At 41.1% G+C, this 24,518-nt stretch overlaps 1 protein-coding gene and 1 pseudogene across 2 annotated transcripts in view; both read left to right on the top strand.

Moving 5' to 3' along the window:
• The window catches only part of Gnao1 (G protein subunit alpha o1), a 193,329-nt gene that overhangs the window by 23,948 nt on the left and 144,863 nt on the right, over nt 1–24,518 (top strand). The window lies entirely within an intron of this gene.
• LOC101579096 lies at nt 12,403–13,467 on the top strand (annotated as a pseudogene).

The following is a 24,518-nucleotide window of genomic DNA, read 5'->3' as shown; positions in this document are numbered from 1 at the left end:
GAGAAAAAGAAGGGCTATAAGGACAGCCAAAATTTTGGCCCTAGCCTTCCAAGGTCAATTAAGACTCAAGACATAGGAGAACTTGTACTGTAACATCATGTAACTCAGTTCTATTCCAAACTTTCTGATCAAAGAGCTTATGGGGCCAAAGAGGAAAGTGATCGATGATGTAGAGTGTGCCTAAGGAGAGTCACATGGAGAGAAAACATTCTCTCAGACTTTCACAGAGAGCAAATTGGTCAAGAAATGGCCGTGACTCATCCACATGGCTGACACTGACAAAGAATCTACAATCTAAGGTACAGGGTCTCAGAATAAATCCTGAGGGGATTTGACGGACCTTATCAGATACGAAAGCTACAATTCTTGTTACATAGGTCTTGCTTTATCTTGGTCTTAACCATCCAGCAGAAAAATATAAAAACGAAGTATAAGAAGTAAAGCCATGCTGTTATGTTGAGCTGTAGGGGACTCAGGTCAACAACTTCTGACAATACCAGTCAAGTGGAAGACCCAATACTATTATGGACTACTGGACTATTTTGGAATATTTTGCTGAGTTCACACACCTATAATATTTAAATGATGGAACTAAACAAAAAAAAAAAGACGATACAGATGAATGACCATTTTGTGTCTGTGTATTCAAAATGGTTAGGATAGATATATAGCTGCATTCTCTTAATTCAAAGAATAGAGGGATTTGTTCTAATAGTGTTTGTAAATAGGATATCATGTCTGCATCTTGTACAATAAATAACCACTAGGAAGGCAGTATGCAATGTGTTAATTATTGGAACTGTCCTACCAATTTGATTTGAAACTGTCTCCTTGCTATTTGTTTCTCAATAAAATTATGGGAAAAAATAATAAATAGATAAAAAATAAGAATATTTAGCACATACTTGACACACATTAAATGGTAGCATTTAATGGTGTCATTTTAACTGTTAGAGAAAAATATTTTAGTCAAAGTGATGCAGACAGTACATGGTGCAATTAGATTCCAGATTTTCTTCCTTCCATCACCACTCAGTACATTTTTGTTATCAACTGATTAGTCCAGGGCTAACTAGTTTTTACCAATTCAGATGCTTATAGTTAAATGATTATTTCATAAAAATTGAGCACTCACCATGTGCTTAACACTGTGTAGACAAGATTTAATACACTAGGCTCCATGTGTGGAGCAGAGGTGTTCTCAGAAACCATAAGCATTGTAGCCAGATGAGGCAAAGAATGTGAGTACCTACTGCCTAGTTGTTGTGTCTGAGAAGATTTCTTCAAAGAGGTAGCATTGAAGCTGTCTTTCATGTATTCATAGGTAGGTAAGTAGGTAGGTAGATAGATAGATAGATAGATAGATAGATAGATAGATAATAGATGTGATATTCAAATATGGCAAATAGTACACCAATCTAATCTATTTTACAGATATTTAAGAAAGTACTAAAGTAACCATCATGAAGTAGAAAAAAAGAAATAGGACATCACTAGCATCCAAGAATATCGCATAAGTATTCTTTCTTAATGGCAGCTTCTTGCTTATTCACCATGACATTGACTTTCAGGGTAACTGTTGATTGGTTTTTTGTTTTTTTTTTTGGTAGAATTTACTACTTATATATTATGTAGTCTAGTTTTTGTCTGGTTTTGATTTAATTGGAATCATGCCATTAAATATTAAGTCATGTATGTTCCCTTACATGTTTATAATATTTGTCTAAGTTGTTGTAGGTAGCTGTAACATATTCATTGCCACTGCTATGGCATTTTGTGTATATTCATTAACTTCACTTCTGTATAGTATTCATTGTTACAAACCAGCCATGACTATGCACAGTTCATTTATTCATTCTACCGTTGATTTCCTTTGAGTTATTTTATGTGTGCATGCATCTGTATTCTGGGGCATGTGCATTTGTAAAGTATTCTTTGAGGTGGAATTGCTAGGATTCTTAAGCTGTATTAGATAATACAGTGTTTTTCAAAAATGGAAATCCTGTATTATACCAGCAGAGAGAATTCTTGTGTTCCAAATCCATACCAACTTTTGCTATTGTCAGTGTTTCCATTTCTGCCAAACTGATAGGTAAGTAGTAGTACCTCACTGTATTTTTACTTTACATATTATAGTTTTAAAAGATTTGGTAGCTTTTCATATACTTATTGGATAGTTGGATTTTTGCTTGTGAACCACTTGCTCTTTTACTGTTCTTAAAATTAGATTGCATTTGTTCATTCATTTTTGGCATTCTTTATGAATATTAGTCCTCTTCTGTTTTTTGTTTTTTCATTACCATCTCCTTTATATTTCTCCTTTCTTTTCACCTTCTCAATAGTGCATTGTGATGGTAGATATTACTTTTAATATAGTCATCTTTTAGACTTTCTATTTTTGATTATTTTTTGTACACTATTAAAGAAGCTTTACTTTATCTTTAACTCACAAAACTCCTGCTTTTTGTCCCCCTCTTCAAAAAGCTTTGATGCCTTTTCCCTTTCTTATGTAGGTGTTTATCTGTCGCCATTTCTTGTATGTGGTTTAAGGTAGGGTTCCAGTTTCATTGAGTATCACCTAATAGATATTTATTGTTTCCAGCACCATTTGGAAAGGCCATTCTTTTAGTCACTGTCCTGTGAGATCCCTGTGTCATAAGTCAAGGGTTTATATATTTAGGGGCCTTTTTCTTTTCTATTCCATTGGACTATATTCTTAGATCACTGCTCACCTGATTAATACAGCATTCTAATGTGTCTTCTTGTTTGGTTTAGTGAATTTCCTTCCTCTTCATGAGTATCTTGACTATTCTCAGTTCTTTTGTTTATATATCAGTATTAAAAACTGGGTTTGGACACTCTCAGGCTTTCACAGAGAGCACATTGGCCAAGCAATGGCCGTGACTCATCCACATGGCTGCACTGACAAAGGTTCTACAATCTGAGGTACAGGATCTCAGGATAAATCCTGAGGGGATTTCACTGACCTTCTCAGACCAAAAAGCTACAACTCTTATTGCATAGGTCCTGCTTTACCTTGGTCTTATCCATCCAGTAGAAAAGTATGAAGACGAAATATAGGAAGTAAAGCCATGGTGTTATGTTGAGCTGTGGGGGACTCACGTCAATAATTTCTGACATTGCCAGTTAAACAGAAGACCCAATGCTATTATGGGCTACTGGACTCTTTTAGAATATTTTGCTGAGTTTACACACCTATAATATTCAATAACGGAACTTAGAAAAAATAGGGTATACAGATGAATGTCCCTTTTGTATCTGTGTATTCAAAGTGGTTAGGATAGATATATAGTTGCATTCTCTTAATGAATAGAATTATTTGTTCTAATGGTGTCTGTAAATAGGATCTCAAGTCCGCATCTTGTACAGCAATTAACCACTAAGAAGAATATATGCAGTGTGTTATTTGTTGAAACTGTACTTCCGATTTGATTTGAAACTGTCTCATTGCTGTTTATCAATAAAATTTTGGAAAAAAAAAAACTGGGTTTGGTGCACATAGTCCTGTATAACCATTAGGATTCTGATAATTTGAATCCACTGATCTTTTTAATGTAGAATTGACATCTTTAAATATTGACTCTTTGACCTGTGAGCATATTGTTTCATCATTATTTAAGTTATTACAATTTCTGTTAAGATGTCTTGTAAATTTTTCTATAAAGATTTTATATAATTTTTTTTGGGGGGAAGGGCCTACAGGGTGTTCAGGGTCTCACTACTAGATCAGACTTGTAATGATCCGCCTGTTTATAGCCTCCCAAGAGCTGGGATTACAGGTGCCTGCCACCATGTCCAGTCTCAATTGCTATCTCAGTGCACCCCAGGGGCGGGACCAGCATGGCAGGCCCAGGGATGAAACCCCCAGCCCCTGCGCCTGCTTGCAGGCCTTTCAATCCGCTGAGCTATTTGGCCCGCCCCAAAAATTCAGGGGTTTTGTTTGTTTTGTTTTTTGTTTTTAGTTTTTTGGGGTTTTTTTGGTACTGGGGATTAAGTTTTGTTAATTATAACTATATACCTGATATTTACCATGATCTTGAATTGCTGTTCTTTTTCTTTTTGGTGGTGGTGGTGGTCTGTGGTACTGGGGATTGAACCTCCTAGGACTTTTGAAATGAGCTATAATTCAAGCCCTTTGCTATTTTTTATTTTGAGATGGGGGTCTCATTAAGTTGGAATTTATAATCCTCCTGTTTCAGCCTCCCACATGATTACAGATATACATTATCATACCCAGCTAGCTGTTTAGTATATGTTCATAATACATAATAATGGCCTAGTTTTTAATGAAGTTGTTTCTGTTCTTACTGTCAGATTTTAAGAATTTATATATTTTGCTGGGGAAGAAGGGAAAAAGTAAAGATGATCAAAATCTGCTATGCATATGTGCCAATTTCCCAAGATGAATGTAACTGTTATATCTTTATATAAATATATATTAATAAAGCATATATATCAACAAGGTGGGTTAACAATCTATTATCAGGTATCTTTTTCCTTCCTTTCTTTTTTCTTTTTTTTTTTGAAGACAGGATCTAGCCATGTTGCCCTGATTGGCCTTGGACCCAAAATCTTCGTGTCTCAGCCTTCTAAGTAGCTGAGATTATAGGCACGCATTACCACACCTGGATAAGATAGTTTTTGTAAATATATTCTCCTTGCTTGTGATTTGTCATCTTATTATCTTAATAATTGTTTTTTGTTTTAAGATTACATTTTGTGTTTGTTACTGATATATAGAAATAACTCTTGTTTACTGATTTTATAGTCATCAACTTTAATTTTTATATAATTCTAATAGCTAATTTGTAAATGCTCAGGCCCAAGGAGAGGAGTAACCAACCTATCTAGGTTCCCATGGCTGATTAGTAGCAAGATACCCATGAATATGGTTCTATTTCTCCTGATTTCCAAAGGAAAAATTTTCAAGAAGAGCTGAGAGAAGCCAGGTGGGGAGAGGAAAATAACATTTATTTATACCTCCTATTTAAGATGCTTGGTATATACTTGATCAGTTTAATTCATTGGAGATGTATGCTTGATGTCCTGTAGATGAGGCAAGTAAGATACAGAGCTTATCAGAATGTATTCAGTTCTAAATAAAGAGGGGAAAAGGGGTTGAAGGAGGGGAGGAAAATGGGAGAGAAAAAAAGAGAAATCATTTATATCATGTACTGGTACAAATTCCTTATGATAACCTATTATTATTATTATTATTATTATTATTATTATTATTTAGTGCAGGGTCTACAGGGACTACAGGGTCTCATTACACAGATCAGACTTGTAGTGATTCTCCTGTTTTCAGTTTCCCAAGCACTGGGATTACAGGCAAGCACTTCCACACCAGTCTCAATCACCATCTCAACAAGCCCCAGGGGCGGGGCTGGCATGATAGGCTAGGGATTGAACCACCAACCTCTGTGTCTGCCTAAGCAGGTATCTGGCCAGCCCAAATTACCTATGATAAATGTGATCATTGTATATACCTAAATTGTACCAATAAACTTAATTTAATTTTTTTTTTAAAGAAAAACTTACTTAGGATTGCATCCTTGCTCATTATTAAAGGAGCATGCCAGGACTGGAGGAATCCTGTTTGCTGTTGTGCATACACTATAAATGTATGCTCAGACACCTGCAGAACTCTGGACCTCCTACCTCACAGTGCTGTCTCCTAGGTCTCTGGCCCTGTACGCATCTACAGCTGCCTGTAATAACACTGAACTGGCAGCTCCAGATTTATTCAGGCCTGGTTACTGTCAGCACTTGGGTGGAGTTCCTACCCAAAGTTCCTCCCCTTACAGTGTCCCTCCAGCCAAAGAAATTAGTTCACAACTTGTTGGTTTCAGGAACCAAATTAGGAGTTGTCCTCAGTGTGTTATTTCACTCCTCACTAGAAAATAATGGTTGGGGTTTTATGGCCCTGCTTTGTTACAACAGTGGACTAAAGAGAATTTATGGGGGATGTGCTTCACAGTACGCGCACGCGCGCGCGCACACACACACACACACAGGTTGTGTTGATATCAGAGCTCCCTGCACACAAGGAAGTTTGCTGCTGCTGGCCTTGTGGAAGAATCTCTGTTTGTGAACACAGCCCAGCAGTGCTCTATTCAGTATGACAGCTTCCTACCCTGGAACACACAGCCCTTCACAGGATGACAGTAAATTATGCAACTGCAGAGTTAAACAATGGGGAGTAATGGGGGAAAGGAAGGCGCAAACTGGATTTCAGCCTGCATCTGAAATGTGAGCATGCAGACCTAGGCTACTTGGCAGTTGACAAGAGGAAAGTCTTTAGTAACTGAGAATAGCCAGGAAGTCCTGTCAAGCACTACTTATGAGAGTGGGCTTGACTGTTTAAAAAATGTAAATGTTCTTTTGTAATCCTGTTTATCAATTCAGGCAGAGTTTTAGAAACCAGGAGGGACATTTACAAAAGAAAGTAGTCATATGGTGTTAGAAAGTAATTGAATGCTATAGGCAGTAGTGGTATTTAACCTTTGTCCCAGTGGCCTCAAGTCATTTTTTATTATTGCTTTGTGCTAAAAATTGTTCTCCCTAAGGACGATTGATGTGGATGGAGACTTTTGGTCCTCCCCCAACCTCATATGGTCCTGGAATGCAATTAACCCTGCTTTGCAGCGCTTTGAATCACTTCCCTATCTCTTCGCTTGCTGTTCCCTGTCCTGCATTGCTGCTTTCAGTGTTCCCAATTCAAGCGGTATTCCTCTGTGAATCTATAATGGCCCAGAAAGCCAGATGACCAGCTTTGTCTCCACAGTGTGTGCAAGAACAAACATAATAGTGTGAGAACCTGCAAAACTCTAATAAAACTAGAATGTTTGTTTTTTAGTAGCTTGGATTTTTCTGCATTTCTGCCTACTTATGATATGAGATAAGTACGTAAAAATGAACTGACAACTGTGAAATGTTATACAAATGTAAGTGATGGCAACAGATTTGCTTCTGTTGTGTCTCTGACTGCCCAGTGTTCTTAATTGTCTTCTCCTGGCTCCTTGCAGGGTTTTAATTCAGTTCACAGACATTGCTGGACAAGTAGCTCCTAGAGAGTGATGTACTGTCATTTATTACAAAAGATGTTGGACTGCCTCTAGCAGTGAAGAGGCAGTTATGAAGAACCTCTACAGCACAGATATTCTACAGGGCCATTCTCTAAAATGACACAGGCGTGTCTAGACACAAAGCCAGGCTGCCTGACAAGAAGACATTCCCAGGAACCTGTCCAGTGGTCAGCACCGTAGCATCTGCTTACCTGCAGAAAACCTTAAACCTATCCTATACCTAAATGCTATTCTCTGGTCAATACCCACACTAGCAATTGTTTTAGGGAAGAGGGAATTTGGGCATTTTTCAGATGTTTATAGCCCTCACATGAAACCATTTGGTTAAAGTAGATTCCACCAACATTAGTGTTCATTCAATTTTTTCATGTTGTAGATTTACATTGAGATCTTAATCTTCCCTAAGTACTGTATCAGGTGTTGGAACTGAACAAAACAAAAAATACCCTCATAAGACAGTCTTACATTTTAGTAGAAGGAGAAAGGCATTAAACAACATGCAAAATACATAATATGTCAGCTTGTGATAAATGCTGTAAAGAAAAATGCAGCCAGGTAGAGGGATAGGAAGTGGTAAGGGTATGTCACAGTGCAAGTTTGTACTCAGCATGATGGACCAAGTGTTTTCTCTGCCCTGAACATGCACAACAAGCAAGTTTGACATCTAGATGTAGATCCTGAGAGTAAGAGCCATGGGAAGGTTTCCCCAAGTATAGCCTGAATGTTCAGTAGTATACAAAATAATGTTTATATATTTAATATGCTAATTTGTTTATTTGAGTACATTTTAGCACAGAAGGTCCCTAACACATCAAAACATGGCTGCATCAGTAATTATTGCTTAGGATGAAGTTAAAGTACACCAGATAAGGGCTGGGAAGATAGCTCAGTAGAATAAGCACCTGCCTGGCAAGTGCAGAGTCCTGAGTTCGATCCCCAGTACCAAAAAAAAAAAGTGCACCAGATATTACTTAAAAGATCCAGATTAGGTTTGATCCATGCTAACTTCAAGCCTACTGTAGACATGAGACTACTGATTCCTGCCCAGATAGTCCTGTCCTCTCAGAGATGAGAAAGTATTTTGGAAGATAACCTCTGCCATCCTGGACACATAGGTGTTATCTTCCTGTCTCACCCCCAGATCCATGAGTTGCTGCAAAATTGACACTTCACCTTCCCAATACTAACTTACCATTTGACATGTGCCACTGCTTCTGTTTGACCTGGACACCTTTACTGCCATCTCCTCAGACTTTTTCTGGGTTTGGATATCTCTTCAGCTGTCTTCCAGAAATGCTGTTTCTATCCTTCGCTGCCCTGCTTAGCTACTTGGTTTCTTTTTACCCTCTGCATTGGATCTAGAACTTTCCTTGGCTTTGAGGACATGCCATAGTCCAGCCCACTACATGGATCCTGAGCCAGGTTCCTCTGCAGGACACCATCTCCCTGGCATTCTTCCACATGCCTGCCCTGAGAGCTGCTGATGCAGAAGCACACTTCCTCTCTCCTTGTCTGCAGATCTGGCCTCCAAGGGCCAGCTTCAGTCTCATCTACTCCCTGGGGTGTTCCTCTAGATGACAGTCTACTCTGCTATCTCCTTTCTCTTGAGCGGTTTTATGTCTTCTGTCTGCACCATACCATTAGAGGTTTTTACGTGTTGTCACGGTCCCACAGAGATGTTCCCCTTCATGTGTTCTTGATGGAAGCATACACGCATGTGCTATTACCAAGTAGAATAGACCTGCTCATCATGAGCCTAGCAGCAAGCTGTGCCAGGAGCTATTTGAAGAGAAACATGTGTAGCATACTGGTGAAGTGCTGCTTCGGTGTCAGCCCTGCTTGGTTTTAATCCTGGCTGTTCTGCCTTTTAGCACAGCGACCTTGGGCAAGTAGATCTGAGGATGATGTGAAAGTGTATTATGTTTTTAGCATATTAGGAACATAAAATTAATAACTGAGGTTGTAGTTATTCACTAATTGGCAAGCTTTTCATATGTATAGAATTTGTTTTCTTATCTATGCCATAGACTCCTGTGGGAAGAATTCTACTTCGTGCTATTTCTACACCTAAGCTAAATAGGTCCATGGTACACAAGGAAGATCCAGAGAGAACTTACATAATAAGTAGAATGCTCTGTTTATACTGCTGTGGACTTCCTCATAAATTAGTTGTTAGATACAGTAGTTTTTGCAAGCTTCTATGAAACTTAAGTTTATATACATGATCTGTGTATTTGCATGTAGATTAATAAAATGTTGAGCCCACCAGACCACAGCTTTCTATTATTTACTGTATGCCTAATATGGAATGAAAGTCTTCTGTTGATCCTTGCACTGCTGGCTGCCCCATCCTTGCTCCACTGCCTAGACCTGCACCTTTACTCTCTTCCGTACAGATTTAGAAGTTTCCCATTCTTTCCAGCAAGTATGAGTGTCAACAGAAGCAAACAGAGAGCTTGTGGCCCTCAGCCTGACCTTTCTTGGGGCAACAAATATAAAAAAAAATCATCTTGAACTAGGGAGTCATTATACAGGTTATATAGTTGTAAAGATCCATTGACTTGTACACTTAAGATTGGTATGTTTTACCACATGCAAATATATAATATATATGTAAATATATATTAATTTTTAAAAAGTGATAATAGTGCTTTTTGTTCAATAAAAGAAAGCCCAGGAAGTTAAGCAGTGTCCCTTTGGGTCACCTACCTCCGGAGAGTTCAGTTCCACAGGAAGGAGGGAAGAAGAAGGGGGCATGCTCAGTAGGAGAAGGTGTTTGAACCCTCTGAGCAAAGTGGGTGTGTCAGCCAACCTGGTTTTTCCTACTTAACTGCTAAGTGGTGGCCATCTATCTGTAAATTTCTTTGATCCTTTACCTTCATCTCCCAGTACCCAGGAATGAAGATGCGAGGAGAGTCCCTGAACTGCCCACCACATGAGTCTGTGACTCCAGCCCTCTCAGCACAGACCTGTCTGGCATTGTGAGGCACAAGTATTCAAGAACTGTCTTCACTGTCTTGAGCAAATTCCTTGGCGAGTTTTGACCCCCTGCCTTATCGGTCTCATGGAATTACTAAGAATACCAAATGAAATAATGGATGTGAAAGTATAAGGCCTTATAATATAAGCCACCAACAGAGTGCACCACTAAGGCCAGTTTAAAGCCACACCAACGTTTGAGAGCCCCAGATTTTGGAGAGGCAAGGAAGCCTCATGGTTCTGTGTATAGGTTCTGGAGGAAGATTGCCCAAGTACATTGGTCCTGGTCTTGGCCAACTATTTTGTATTCCTGTGGTGCCTCAATATCTTCAGATGTAAAATAGGAATAATGACAGTATTTACCCCCCAAAGACTGTATCAAGGATGAGTCCATTTGGGTAAAACACCTGGATCAGGGCCTGGTTACACAGCTAATATTGCCAAGGGAAAGACTCTGATAGGCCCTGAAGGAGCATCTTTATTAGACAAGAATGGAAGAGAACAGAATAGGTCTCATTTAAGTATAGTGCTTCATGAGCTCCTTATTGCCTGTGACTCGATGTCTGAGACTGATTATTTGCTGCATTTGTTAAGTGTTTCTATGTTGAAATCCTTAATGTTTCAAGTTTACCTAATAAAAGCCCCCCTATGTCATGTCCTTGCCTTTAGAGTTTTGCTGCGGCATAACTCTGATTTACAATTCAGCAAAAAAAATGACAGACTGGGTATTCTTGTTCAATTCGAGGTGATTGCTGCATAGTCATTTTTAACAGGACACCAGATTTAGCTGAGCACTTGCAGCGAGGTAATGTGCATATTAAATTCAAAATATGCATCTGAGTCTTTCTGTTATGAATTTTAGTCCTTAAAAATCACATACAGCTGATGAGGCTTCTTGCTAAAGGGGCAAGAGACTCTTACCATTAGAATGAAGTGTTGATTCTCCCTTCATCTAGTATTTTTGAATAATCTGAAATTCAGATTCCAAAATCAGTTCTGTTGGGCTTTGCATTTTGATTCAATTGTCTAAGTATTTATTTCTGATATTCTAGGAATTGCAAAAAATAATTATGAAGCTGTGCTTAGTTCTCGGTGGGCCAGGTGATCCTCTCCAGTCGCCAACATAGTGTCCTTCTCACTTTTCCCCTGGTCTTCAGTGGAGAAGTAAAAATACTTCATTATACCAAGTAGACCATCTCTGTCCATAAGCTAGATGCCATCTGGTGTATACCTTCCTGAATGAACGGGGGATGTGTATCTGAGCCTCATATGCCTTTCTTGATAGATAGGGATGGACCATCACCCACCAGTCCTTCTATCTTTGCAGAGTGTGCATGATAGGGAAGAAGCAGAAGATGAGAAGACAGTGTCAGTAGAGAAAACTACAGGAGAATATTAATGCTCTGCTGAAGTAGGCTTGGTAACAGATTTTCAGTGAATAATTCTCTTATAAAATCAGAGATGATGAAATCTGGTAATGTCAGACCCAAGACCCACCACCAACAGTGATACCTGACTCCTTGGGATACATATTAGGAAAGGCATTTTCTCTGCTCTATGAGAGTTCAGTGTAACTTGTTGCCTCCCTTGCCTGGTTCCCTGGGACAGCCTGAAGATCCCATGTGATCTGGTCCCTGTCTCTTCAGCATCCTATGCTTGAGTGATACCAATCTTCCTTGTTTTCCTTCAGTTTTTGTTGTGTGTTTGTTTTGTTTTGTTTTGGGGGGTGAGGGTTTTTTTTTTTTAATGTATTTGGTTGTTCCAGGGTCTCACTACGCAGCTTGGACTCATAGTGATCCTCCTGTTTTCAGCCTTCCCAGCATTGGGATTACAAGCATGCGCCACTGTGCTCAGACTCTGGCTGGCTCAGCCAGCCTTGGGGGTGGGGCTAGCATGGCATGTGGTGCTGGGAATCAAACTGTGGTCCCTGTGCTTGCCTAAGCTTGCCTAAGCAGGCACTTTAGTCCACTGAGCTATCTCGCTGGCCCTCCTTCAGTTTTTTTAAAGCATACTAAGAGTGCTGACATTTATCCACACCATGTTCCATTCCTTAAACCCTTTAACCTAGTCCAGGTCTGTGCCTGCGCGGGAGCAGGCTTGCTCTAGGGCCGTCCTGTGGGCGGGAGGCATGGGGATATGCCAGCGCCTGCAGCCATGGAAATCCAGGTATCAAAATTAACTCCAGAAGAGGGACTCTAACAGACCAGTAGCAATGCAGGAAATTAAGAAAGTTGCCAAACATCTGTCATTCCCTGCAATGCAAGGATCAGCTGGTGTCACAGGTTTAAAAAATCCTTCATAAACAGCAGAGATCAGAAGCAACATGATGGGTTCAGAAGCTCATGAAAAGAGGCCACCAATCCTAACATCTTCAAAACAAGACATATCACCTCACATTACTAGTGTTGGTGAAATGAAGCATTACTTGTGCGGCTGCTGCGCAGCTTTCACCAATATAGCAATCACATTTCCCATTCAGAGGTCCTCTTTCGGCAGCAGTTTTATGGGATCAAAACCCAGGATGTAGTGCTTCAGTTGAGGAGGGATGGATTTTGAAACTTGTATCGTGGAATCCTTCCCCCATTAATGCAGAAAACAACTACCCTGGCGCTTATGTTTGGTCTGTACATGGATTTATCTTGCCTTCTCCATAAGCACGTCAGTGCTCCAGAGTTTGCAACCCATGGTGTGGCGGCAATACTGGCAGGGACAACAGAAGCCACTTTCACTCCATTAGAAAGAGTTCAGACATTGCTTCAAGACCACAAGCATCATGCCAAATTCATAAACACTTATCAGGCCTTCTGGGCACTGAAGTGCCATGGAATTCGAGAGTATTGTCGAGGCTTGGTGCCCATTCTTTTTCATAATGGATTCAGCAATGTCCTTTTTTTCAGCTTTCAAGGTCCCATTAAGGAGCATCTCCCTACAGCCACCACTCACAGTGCTCATCTGGTTAATTACTTTATCTGTGGAGGGGTATTGGGTGCCATGATGGAGTTCTTGTTTTTTCCAATTAATGTTGTAAAAACTCTCGTACAGTCTCAGATTGGTGGGAAGTTTCCATCTTTCTCCGAGGTTTTCAAAACAATCTGGCTAGAACAGGACAGGAAGCTGACAAATCTCTTCAAGGAAGCCCATCTGAATTATCATCGGTCCTTCATCTCTTGGGGCATAATCAATGTGACTAATGAGTTCTTGTTAAAAATAATATGAAAAGGTCACCAGTGAAGTGCCATGTATCAACTAAATAAACCTAAGAAAAATCCTATTTGACTTTGGTTCAAATTGGCCCCAGTACAAGTTGGTGTCATTGAGTCCAGGCTGCAATGAATTATGGGCTGAGCTGTTTCCCATGAGTATCATCAAAAACAATAAAAGGTTTCAGTAGGAAACTGTCAAAAAAAAAACCCAAAAACCCTTTAACCTTCCTTCTTACTTGCCCAAAACCTATTCACAGTCCAGGCTTCAGCATTGATGTCACTTTACAGAAGTTTTCTCTGGACCTAAGGACCCATTTGTGTTTCAGTTGCACATTGAACACACCACCCCTTGCTTTACACCACTTCTTCTGTTACATTCTCATTTTGGGCAAGGGCCCACACTTTTTTAAAAGTGTGAGCAGTGCTATGTTGAGGGGAGATGCTCTTTTGCAGCTGGTTTTGTCTCAGTCCTCCAACTATACCTATGAGGTACCTCCCTGCAAAAAGTCCATAGCACCCTGGGAGCATCATTTAGATGTGGGTCCACCCAATGTCAAGGACTCAGTTGTGGATGAAGATATTGGTACACTCTGGTAGTGTGTGGGTGCCTAATCTCCACATCTTTCCTATTCCAGTGGGTCTCCCATTGAAAATTTGGATTAGATGTATTACTGTTGGCCCTTCTAATTCCCCTGCCTTCCAGGAGCTGCAGATATATAGCAGTGAGTACTCACCTAGCCCTCTACTCTCTGATAAGACATCAACTCAGTGAAAAAGTCCCAAAGTGGTTGAGAAGTGTACCAACCTTAGAATCTCTGCTCTTCTTTGTGCTTTCTCATAGAAAAAGGCTTCTTCATATCCCTTAGTTTCTCAGATCATAATGACTATCTGTTTATGCCTTCCAGAAAACCAGGCTTCTTAGAAGATTTTGTTTTGGGGTATCAGATATTAGGAAATCTTTCTCTTGTCCTATACCACATCTTCCAAAGAAAAGACATTAATCCACAAAAAGGAAACCCAACTTTTCCTAATTTATACATCAAGCCAGAGGTCAAGACTTGGGGCTGGGGAGATAGCTCAGTGGATTAAATGCTTGCCTGGCAAGCTCAAGGTCCTGAGTTTGATCCTGGTAACACTCGAAAAAAAGACTTGAACCCATCTGTTGACCCTTAATGCAGTCCCTTGTCCATTACCATGTTTGCCTTTGTGTATAGCTCCCTTATGGCTCTGTCTTATTCTTTTCTCTATAATAATCCTGAAGCTCTGGAGCAGCAAGGATCCTGAGAATACCAAGAGGTGTTGCTGCTTGGGGCCCTCGATAATTTCAATGCCTGGATCTAGAGAAGACCCTTGGAGTAAGCCCTACAGTCTAACAAAGAAGGGGGAAATTAGTACCAGCCTGGTGCTGAGGAACAAAAGGAATGGAACAATAGACACACACGCACCATAAAAAGGAACAGAAAGAGACACAGAAGGAGATAGTCATTTCTATACCCATTATTTTTGTGATATTACCCCACAATTCCTGGAGAGCCATGCAAGACAGATGTCATTGGCTTCTTTTTTGCAGGTAAAGGAACTGAGGTTGGCAGGAGACCTAGGACAAGGACCTAAGCCTCCTGAGTCCCACCCTAGGAGGGTCTGCCATCATATTCACTTGCCTGCCCCCCCCAAAAAAAATAATAATTACCCTGCTGCCTACAAGCAGAAATCATTCTTTGAAAAAATCATTCACCAAAAGCCTATGATAGCTAGCTTCCAGCTGGAATTCCAGGCTTCCAGAGCAGAATGACACTTGGCATTTCTCTTATAAGCCCCCTGTAGAAATTTAGAGCCTGAACTGAGGTTTCTAATGTCTTTTGCTTCACAAAGCCCTTTGAGAAATGGATAGAAACTATGAACAATCTCTTTAGAAAATTGTTCCTTTTTTTAATTTAAAAAAATAAACATTAGGACCGGTGAGATAGCTCAACAGACTAAGTGCCTGCTTAGGCAAGTGCAGGGACTGGGGTTCAACCCCTAGTACAGCATGCGGAGCTGGCCCCGCCCCTGGGCTTTCTGAGCTGGCCACCAAGACCAGGTATGGTGGTGCACACCTGTAATCCCAGCACTGTGAGGCTGAAAACAGGAGGATCACTGCAAGTCCAAGCTGTGTAATGAGACCCTGTACCAAATACATAAATTAAGAAAGCAAATGTTGCCATACACGTTTGCTCTGGTGTCAACGTTTGTGTCCCCTTTGCAATTCATGTTGAAACTTAATCCACAGTGAGGTTGTTTTATGAGATGAGGCCTTTAGAAAGTGGTTAGGCCATGGGGTTCCATCCTCTTGGGTGAGATTAGCACTTTAATAGAAGGTATGGATGGGATGAATTCACCCTTTTTGCCCTTCTGCCTTCTGCCCTATGAGGATGCAGCAAAAAGGCTAGTGTATAACACACACTAGCTGTTAACACTTGGTGTCAACCTCAGGAACTATGAGAAAATAAATTTCTGCTCGTTATACATTATCCAGTCTCAGGCATTTTGATACAATAGCACAAATGGACTTAAGATAGCTTTGGCTTAACAGTCTCTCACAGGCAACCTGGAGACCCACCACACCCTGATTCCACTGTTAATGAATTGCAGTTTAGGAAATCCTGAACCAGACAGTGCTGGTTCAGAGCAAAGGCAGCTTGCCACAGTGAACTGAAGCTGAGTGTACCAGGGTGATTTTTGTGGGCATTGTCACTGTCTCAGCAAAGTTGTATCCTTGCCTGTGTCCTGTGGTCTTTTAATTTTCTTCCCAAGGTGGGGAGGAAACCATGATAGAGGGATCACCAGCATCAGAGCCAGCCATTATGTGTGAGGAGAGTGTACTCATTGGATCCATATTGGCTCTGCTTCTGTGGGGGAATGAGAGGAAGCCTGGTGGGATTTGGGGGAGTCTTAAAGAAAGAACTAGAAGTGAAGTGCAGAAGTTTGCAAGGGGATTTAACAGGGTGTTTAAAAGAGCTCAAATTGAGATGAACGGAAGGTTTAGAAAGCCTTTATAAGGTCTTCCTAAATGATGCTGACAGCTAAGAGTGGCATGCCCCTGAGAGTCTATGATTATCTCGCAGGAGACATCTTTATGGGAGCCTTATTAAGAACAGCGTATGTCAGTGGGAGGGAGGGAGGGAGGGAGGGAGGGAGCAGCAGCAGCATGCTCACAGCTCTGGAGGGCAAGTGAGGCAGCCTCCTCAGTTTGCAAAGTGCTTTGCAGTCCTTTCTCATCATTTCTGCAACAGACCAATGAGGTTGATACTGAACCCCCCACCAATTGTAGAACACCAAAGAAGGTAGTGGGCTTCCCATCTAAAAGCATCTATAAAAAAATACCTGGATGGATGTGGAGATTGCCCCTCTACAGCCAGGGTGATAGCATGATATAAATTAAAATGCTTCCCCTTTCCCTGAACCCTGCGTTCCCATGATCCCTGGATTAGTTAGCCTCCTTGCAGAAAAGCAGAAAAGCAATTCCCCTTGCAAGAGTTTACCCCCATCACGTGTGCTCACCATGTGCAGAAATTCCATCAGCCCTACTGAAGGTTTGAGGAGTCTCAGGTGGCCTGAGCTTCCATCTTAGGGGCACATAAGCAAGGAAATGCATAATGGAGTGGGCCAAGGAAGATCTCAGGAGAGAGAGAGAGAGCCTGAGGCAGCCTTTAGTCGTTTCATTGTTTGACCCTGGGGGACATAGTGTGAAGCAGTTTTGCCACTAGATTATGAGAACTGATGATGAGGTTGATAATAATAGGTATATGTTTTGAGTGCTAACTGCCAGGCATGGTGAATTGGTATCTGCTTGTGTATTCTCTGACATGAGCATCAGAGCATGGCTGAAAATCCATGGTGTGTATAAAAGCCCTACAGAGACTAAGGCCAGAACCCAGCCCAACATTTTCTTTTTTCTTTTTTGTTTTCAACAAATAATACACTGCATATATTCTTCTTAGTGGTTAATTGTTGTACAAGATGCGGACTTGTGATCCTATTTACGAACACCATTAGAACAAATCATTCTATTCATTAAGAGAATGCAACTATATATCTATCCCAACCACTTTGAATACACAGATACAAAATGGACATTCATTGGTATACCCCATTTTTTCTAAGTTCCGTTATTGAATATTATAGGTGTGTAAACTCAGCAAAATATTCTAAAAGAGTCCAATAGCCCATAATAGCATTGGGTCTTCTGTTTAACTGGCAATGTCAGAACTTATTGACCTGAGTCCCACCAACATTTTCTGAGTGTGTTATTATTTGTTTTCCACACACCTGTTCTAAACTACAATAGATTTTGTTGTTTACTATAATGCAAGTGGATTTTCTTACATATTTTCTGGTCAGAATCCTGGTACAAATCTCAACAGACTAAAATCAAGGTGTTCCTTTCTAGGAATTCTGGGAGGAGACTCTGTTCCCTGCTGTTTGAAATCATTGACAGAACTGAGTTCCTGGTAGCTATAGGACTACCTTTTTTTTTTCCTGGGTGTAAGCTGAGAGCTATTTCAGGTTTTTAGGGGCAGCTGCTACATTCTTTGGCTCACCACCTAGTCCCCTCATCTCAAAAGCTAGCAGCAACCAATAGAGCCCTTCTTGGTCAAATCTCTGTTCCTTCTCCTAGCATGACATATTCCCCCCACCCTCTCTTCCTCTCATCTTCTCTTCCAGTCAGAAAAGAGTCTCTGCTTTTAAAGACACGTGATTAGATTGGGCCCACCTGGATAATCTAGGATAATCTTTACATCTCATAACCTTAATGATATCAAAGACTCTTTTGCCACCTGTAAGGTTCCAGAGATTATGATGTGGGCTTCTTTGGAAAGCCATTTTTCTACTTCCCATAATGACCTAGTGAAATTTGCCTGACTTCTTGGTTTTTTTAAGTAGGAAGAACATGGCATTCACTGTTGGATTGTGAAATGAAATTTGCAGTTGAGGAAACCATACTTACAGATGATAATTAACTTGCTTGAGGAACAAGATGCAATATTCCTTGAGAGGACTATATTTCATTTATCCCTTTCATCACCTGTCATACCTGCCACAGTGCCTGGCTCAAGTAAGGTACTGAATAAATAAATGCTCGTAGAACAAATGATGCCAAACCAGAAAGTCCATGTGACTTTTATGAGCACCATGAGGCCAAGAGAATGTCAGAAGCAGAGGGACTCTTGGGAGAGGTTAACAGTTCAAGTGTCTCACGCTTGGGAATCTGAGGCTCAGTGGGAAGGGAACTGGCTCAGGTGGTGGATAAGGCAGAGCCCCAGATGTAGGCAGTGTTTCTCTGCCCAGTACATATTCTTTTGTATCAGGTTCTGTACACTTTTGAAGAGGCATCTAGACCTTGGGATAAATGGTGAGCCGGAGGCCAGTCTCCTAGAAGGCAGAGAGAGGAGCTCATATGGAGAGACTCTACTTTTCTAGGTGACCTCTAGCAGGGATCATCTGCAGCTTGTTCTTGGGTTCTGGAGCCTCTGAGGCAACTCCCCAGTAGGACAGCAGCCAGATGCCTGCTTCTCATTCAGGCCTGCATCAGTCCTCCTCTGCTTTGACAGAAGACTACATGCCTACCCACTTACACTTACATCTTTATGGGATTTAGGGCCATTTGGTTCTATGTGACTCCATTTCCCCATCTGTAACTCCTCTGGGCACTTTCAGGGTCCCAAGTGATAACACTGAGTTTCAGTCCCTTTCAGAGAAATGGTTTGAGAATATTCATACCAGCCTCACAGACAGAGTTGTGTTATCATCCCAAGGACTCCCTGGCTCTGCTGAGGCTAAACACAGTTTGGCAAGCAGTCAGATTCTTTTGGATAGCTGCTAGTGCCCTACTCGTCCATGGTGCCAGCTAAGGCAGGAGTGGCTGTGCCCAGTATCTCTGATGCTTCAGGCAGTGCCAGGCCATCCCTGACACAGGGCAGCCACAGGAAAAGCCATCTGTCTCTGTAGAGAAAGATCTGGCGTTTGGGCTGTTACCTCATTGGAATTCAGGCTTTGTCCTCATATCTGAGGAGGAGCAGCTCCTGTTGAGTAAAATCTGTATCAGTTTTTTCCTAAGCAAGAAGTGCTAAAGCATGATGTGAAGGTTACCAGCTAACTAAATGGAGGAATGAAATGTATGAGTGGTACCTGAAAGGGGCAACTAATGTGTGTTCCTGCTACACACCAGCCCCAGGGCTTAGCACTTTCATGAAATGCTTACTTTAAGTTGTACTAGCCTATTGATGCTGATGTGATTTGCCCAGCTTTACAGATAAGCATATGAAGATTGAAAGATGATGCCTCTGGTTATTCAAAGGGTACAAACAGAAATTATTTGGGCTCCCATGATTTAAATCTGAGTTTGGTTTGGCTGTCAGGTACACATCAACATGTGTTCATCTGTTTAGATCACATGGAGCTAAAACCACCTCTGCGTTCTAATGGAAGAGAGTTGATTCTAGCAGATAGGACAGAGTAAAGTAGTGTCATAGTTAAAACAGCACCACTCCACAGCCAGACAGTGAGTATTCATGAGTACCTGTCAAAGTGTATACCATGAGTATGTACCATCTCAAGGGAGTTTCCATTCTAGATTCAGGAGGACAGACAAACACACAGAACTCTATGAAGAGAATAAAATAGGGAAATGTGGAGGCTAGCTGGAGAGCTACTTTAACTAAAGTGACCAAAGAGAGATCAGAGAGAAAAAGATTCGTTACAGAAAGAAGACCACATGAGGAAAAAGGGGGATCTACGCAAAAGTTCTGAGAAAAGAACTTTCCAAACAGAAGGAACAGAAGGACAAAGAGACACTGAGATAGCAGTGGGCTTACAATGACCTGTAGACAGAAAAACCACTGGATGAGTGAGTTCAGGGAAAGGGTTGATGTGCAGAAAGGGTCTTCAAGATTTTTTTCTGAGCATACTGGGGAGCTACTGCAGGGAGTCAGGAGAAAAATCAAGTCAGATTTATACTTTGAAAGTTCATTCTTGTTGCATTAGGCAGGATGGGTTGAAGGGCAGGAGAAGACACAGAGACCAAAGAGAAACCACCACGGCTTCCAGTTGGGTGAGAGACAGGGGTAACTGAGCCCAGAGTGGACTATGAGGAATTATTGAAATCAGGCAATAGTTTGGAGTTAACAGTCAGTTGGACCTACTTATGATAAGGGCAGTGGTGTTTTGATAAAACAGTTCTGTGTGGGAGGGGATGCCCTTATTATAGTTTACCCGGCTCTGTGGTGTAACAACTCCCCACCCCCACCCTGGTGACTTCAGGCTGCCAGTCTTGACAGTAAACAATGTGCAATCAGCTCTCAGCAGCTAGTTTGAGCCAGCTTTAGCTCAGCATCAGGCCAGGCTGTGGAAGGAGAGGGAGCAAGAATTGGAGAATGTTATGTGTTCTGGGTACTTGCACACTATTAAATGCTAATTTTTTCAATAACTATGAGTTTGATGGTTTCTTCTTCATTTACAGAACAAAAATGTGAAGTGAAAGGGACCAAGAAATTTAACAATAGTTATACAGGTATGAAGGACCAAGCTGAGTTTGAACTTGGTCGGACTTGTGTCTTTTCCAGAGCCTAATCATTGTGAACACTGACCTCAGGAAACCATATTATCCCAAGCTCTATGGCATGTTTTTGGAATTTGAAAAGTGGGTCTTAGGAAGTTTGGGGAGAGCCTTCCAATTAGAGCAGAAATTATAGAATGGCTACTTATAGACCATAAGCCACCCTCAAAGGGTTGTATGGTTTTTTGTTTTTTTTTTTAAGGGGAAACAATAGTTTCATTTTGTTTTATTGGCCTATACAGTGCTTTAAAGAAAAAAGAAAAAAAGAAAATGCAGTTGTCTTAGACAAGTAATGTATTCACCCCACTACCACTCACAGTCTCTTTCATTTTATGCTGTCTCTGCACCTGCCTACCTTGTACACATTTCTTGCTTGGTCCAAAGGTAGTGCCATTTTTCTTGCTAAAGGAGTGAAATGTATAATGGGCTTTGTAAGCTGCTTCTTGGTTTAATCCTTGCACCTCAGGGTGGGAGCAGATGGTTCCTACTGTAAGCCATTGGGTCCCCAATCCCAGGCCTATCATGGGGTTGTAGCATATGTTTGATTTGCACCTCAGATACACCCTTCTTGATCAGCTCAGTTACTAAAGACATCATATGCTTCAGCCATAAGAATAGTCGTTTTTCTGACCCAATAAATACTGAGTCATTTTTTTCTCTATTATTATTATTATTCTGATAGCATAATAAGGTTTGGAGACATTGTTTTTCTATCTTTGGCCCTTTGGTCTTCTTTCTGGTGACATGATCATATAATGGCACCCTTCAGCATCACCAGCAATGGCCGGGCCTCAATGATATGCTGCCATCAAATAGTCTGAGCAGAGCTCACAGCCTGCTGTGGTGTCTGCATCTGCCTGGCTCCCTTGGAGCAGAGGCCTCTACTCTCTGTCTAGAAGTTCTAGGTTTGGTTCCTGCAGTGACATAACAGGGTTGGTGGGAACCCTCACCTCAGAATTGGCATGACCAAGAGCCCTTGAGCACTGTGCCACGCCTGATGGCCTTTCCAGAGCCAGGGAGAAAAGACAGCCTTCCTCATCTGTTCAGTCACATGTACCACAAGCCATGAAGGAGTTTCCCCATGCTTAGTTAAGGCAACAACCAGGCTGGAGCAGGATAAGTGGAAATACCTGAGAGTAGCAGGCTTGCCAGATATTTCCATATGTGGACCCCCTTAGTGAAAGATGTTTAAGCTCTGTCTGTCTATTTAGAGTATGCATTTTTAAATGCACAAGAATAAACAGAAAAATATAATGCTGGCTATGGCGATGCATACCTGTAACCCCAGCACTTGGGAGGCTGAGTCAGGATTGCCATGAGTTCAAGGCCAGCCTGGTAGTGAGCTAATCATGAGCCTGAACTATAGCAAGAACCTTCCTCAAAACAAGGAGAAGGAGAAAAAGAAAAAGAAGGAGGAGGGAAGGGAAGAGAAGGGAGAAGTTCACATTATTGTAAGTACAAATACCAAATACGGCTTTTTTCCATGCCACTGCATATGTCCTTCCTGTTCTACCCTCAGTTGAGCTTGAGCACCAGTGCAATGGGAACAACACCGAATTCTTCAGCAGAAAAACTTGAGTCCAGAGTCACAGCTCTGCTAACTAGTGTGCAGTGTGCTGTGGTTACATCTCATTTCGCTGCCTTACCTCCTTCAGATCTGTGTAAATGTCATTTTCTTGTGTATTTTCAGACTACCTCATGTAAATTAACACCCCATTCTTAGTGCTCCTTCCCTCACTCTGCTTTATGTTTCTAAATAGTACTTAGTGCAACACAACACATTTACAGGTTACCTTTGTGTTTGTTAGTGGTCTTATCCCATGTATATTCCATAAGACCAGGAATTGTGTGTTTTTATCTGCTAGATATTTGGCACATAATAAGAGCTCAATAATGTTTGTTGTGTAAATGAACTGACTTTGTGTGACCTAATGTTAGTTAGTAAACTTTTGTAATGAAAGGGAAATGAAGAATGACCTTAATGCTTGAAGGAACTGTTCAGAAGGTAGCAGAAGAGGGCTGAAGAGATAACTCACCAGTCTAACCACCTGCCTGACAAGTGCAAGGACCCAGGTTCAATCCTTTCGCATGCCGAGACAGCCACTGAAACCAGCCATGATGGTGTGTTCCTGTAATCCCAGCGCTGGGGAGGCTGAGACAGGAGAATCACTACAATTCTGAGCTATGTAGTGAGACCCTGTACCGAATGAATGAATGAATGAATGAATGAATGAATGAATGAATGAATGAATTTTTTTTTAAAAAAAGAGGAAGAACCCTTTTGAGAGATAGATACCTACTTTGTTAGAAGACAACATTGTTGTCCTTACCTGTCATCGGAGGCCAGGAGATAGAGATAATTAGATTTCTGCTGACTACAGGACCCTATTTTAGGTTGGAATAATAGATGAATTTAATCTTCACAATAACAATAATCCAATAAGATAAGTTTCATTATCTTCATTTTACAGATTTAAGTAAATCAGTAAATACATGAGGCCCAGAAACTCAGCTGTGTCTAATTCCAACGTTCGTAAAGCTATGGCAAGCAAATACAGGTGTCCTGTGGGTTTTTATGAGTAGAGAAAGCCCAATTTTCATAATCCTAGAGTTTCTCAAGTTCCCTATGAAGGAGCACAGTGAAAGGGGGCAGCCTATGTGCTAGGGAGGCTGAAAGGCATTGCTCATAGAGGCCCACTTCAAGCCTAGAGTTTCTTTATTTTAAAGCTTCATATAATTTCTTGCATTCTCCTTCATACAATAAAACAAATTCCTGTTTTTATATAGAAACACTATACTCTGGTTTCTCTTCAGATCGTATAAATCTTTTGCCTTTTTATATAGAAATACTTTTGATTAGCCACTTATAGCACAGAGTCTTTAAAAACAAACAACTCCTGTTGAAGCTGCTCGCCTGCCTCCTCCTCCAGTGTGGCATGCTTGTGGTATGAGTTTTGTGTGCTCAGGACTCATTCAGGCCAGTGTGAAAAAGCCACAGTGGGCTGATGTGTGGCCTGGTTTCTTCCATACTCCACAGTGGGAGCTCATGCTGTTTGTCTCCTGTGCAAACACAGCTTGTCTCGAGGAAGCAGGATATTCACATCCAGCCTGAACCATCTGTTGTTTCGGACCTGGATGATGGCTGCACTTGGATGAATGTGGCTTTAGCAAACAATGCCTGGCCTGGTCCCCTGATAAGGAGCTACCTCTCAAACAGGTTTTATAGCTCTGCCTTTCATCCTCTGTCAAACATGTGGGGAGAGAGAGTCACAGAGTATAAAATGTCCTGAAGCTGTTGAAATAACGTTGGTGGCTTGTTTCATTTAACTAGAGATCCAGGGTGGGATGTAAATGGACCACCGAGACTCAATCCATGACTTTGATGTTAGATAGCTAAGAGCTTCATTTTTGGTTAATGCATCAGTCATAATCTTCAAATGTGGAATCAAGGTCTCCAGGGTTTTCACTGACTCCTAGATAAGTATTTTTTTGTGTTTTATATCTTTGTCTCTTCCTAAAACACCTGTTCATGTATCCAGAGACATGCTTGGTTTTATTTATTTATTTATTTAGTACTGGGAACTGAACTCAGGGCCTCATACTTGCCAGGCGGGTGTTGTGCTACTGAGCTAC

The sequence above is a fragment of the Octodon degus genome, unplaced genomic scaffold (genome assembly GCF_000260255.1).
Source record: "Octodon degus isolate 3935 unplaced genomic scaffold, OctDeg1.0 scaffold00011, whole genome shotgun sequence".
Classification (NCBI taxonomy): Eukaryota; Metazoa; Chordata; class Mammalia; order Rodentia; family Octodontidae; genus Octodon; species Octodon degus.
This window is presented reverse-complemented; position numbering and strand designations above follow the sequence as displayed.